Raw genomic sequence first — 1698 nt, 5'->3', positions numbered from 1 at the left:
ATTTTTAATATAACTCCGACTGGATTCGTCTGAAAGAAGAAAGTCATATACACCTAGGATGACTTCAGGGTGAGTAATTTATGGGCTAATTTAAATGTTTGGGTGAACTAACCCTTTAACAGTTTGAGTCCACTGATTTGATTGGACAAGTCGCATTCCAAGAATATTTATATTATGGGTATGGTCACATTTACCATTGTTCGGCAAATGTAATAGGAATTCATGTAACTGAGAATTTTTTTTGAGGGCAAAAGATTGCAGATTTTGCTCGGGTTCAAGTTGGTCACACAGATTTACTGCACTGATCAACAGAAAGCTCCTTGGTTTGAACGTGACTTCTGTGAGAGCTGTATATACCATAATTATGACTAGGGCCATTACTACAAATCATGGGAATTTTTTTTTTTTTTTTTTGATGGTGGTGGTGGATAAATCCTCTGGTAATAACCCTAGTGCCTATAGTATATTGTTGTAAAGTGTGTTATATTTTTAAGGGTCTATATGGAATAAAATCACCTTCAACATTCAGACACTGGGGTGACAATCTCTAATAAAACAGGTGAAGCATTAAAGGAAAGGAAATGATGAAGTGTGGCCAAGTATGGTGTCCCATACTCAGAATTTGTGCTCTGCATTTCACCCATCCAAGTGCGCACACACAGCAGTGAGTAGTGAACAAACACACACACACCATGAACACACACCCACAGTGGGCAGCCATTATTTTTGTTTTACATGCAAACAAAGTTTAAATCGCATTTTATAAAAGGAGATAAATAACCGCCAGTGCTGGGAAGGTTACTTTAGAAATGTAATAGGTTACAGATTACAAGTTACCATATTTAAAATGTAATAAGTAGTGTAACAATTGCAGTTACTTTTTAATGAAACTGAATACATGTGATTACTTTTTAATTACTTTTCTAAATTTCTAACGAATGTTTTCAACTGTTAATCATTTTGAAACATTTAAAGCAGGCAGGGTTAACCTTACACTAGGTTCAGCACCTATTTCAGCGGATAGAAGACCTTGTTTGTACTTGCGTTTGTGATGGCAGCTGCACCGGGGTTTCCTCGTAGCCGGAGGGAATTCCGGAGCTTTTGATTGGTTGCTGAGATGACGTCTGGCTGACGTCGTTTCTGGGAATGTCCTCGGCGGTGATTGGTTGGTTGCCGGGTTGCGGAGGAGCCTCGAAGTTCTTCTGAGAGAGTCTGCTTTAGCAAGACTTTGCGTTCTGCAGAGTTACGAAGCTTCAACGGAGTAGTTGAGTTCTAGATGGTTGATCGCCTGATGGTTCAGCTTGTGAGCACAAGTTAGAGTGCTCTCCACACGGCGAAGAGCCTTCACTCCAGAGAGTAAGCAGCGAGAAGCACTTGAATCTGTTGCAGTGGGGTTTTGTACGGTGGCCGAGAAGTGCAGAGCTCAATAGTGTAAGTGGGTCCGTTCGAAGACAGAGATCCTACACACTCAACACTGCACTCTGGGTTAAATGTTCATTTATTGAATTTAACATATTTATTGACTTTCCAACCTATTTTGGGTGCATTTTACGCAAGAAACAGTATTATTTAAGCAACAGTAAACTACTCAGAAGGTTGGGTTAAACATTTAACCCAACCGCTGGGTCAAAACAACCTAATCACTGTTTGTCCATATTTCACCCAGCGCTGGGTTGTTTTTAACCCAGCATTTTTAGA

This window comes from Sinocyclocheilus anshuiensis, unplaced genomic scaffold, assembly GCF_001515605.1.
Source record: "Sinocyclocheilus anshuiensis isolate Anshui unplaced genomic scaffold, SAMN03320099.WGS_v1.1 scaffold569, whole genome shotgun sequence".
NCBI classification, from domain to species: domain Eukaryota; kingdom Metazoa; phylum Chordata; class Actinopteri; order Cypriniformes; family Cyprinidae; genus Sinocyclocheilus; species Sinocyclocheilus anshuiensis.
Note: the sequence above shows the minus strand (reverse complement) of the source record.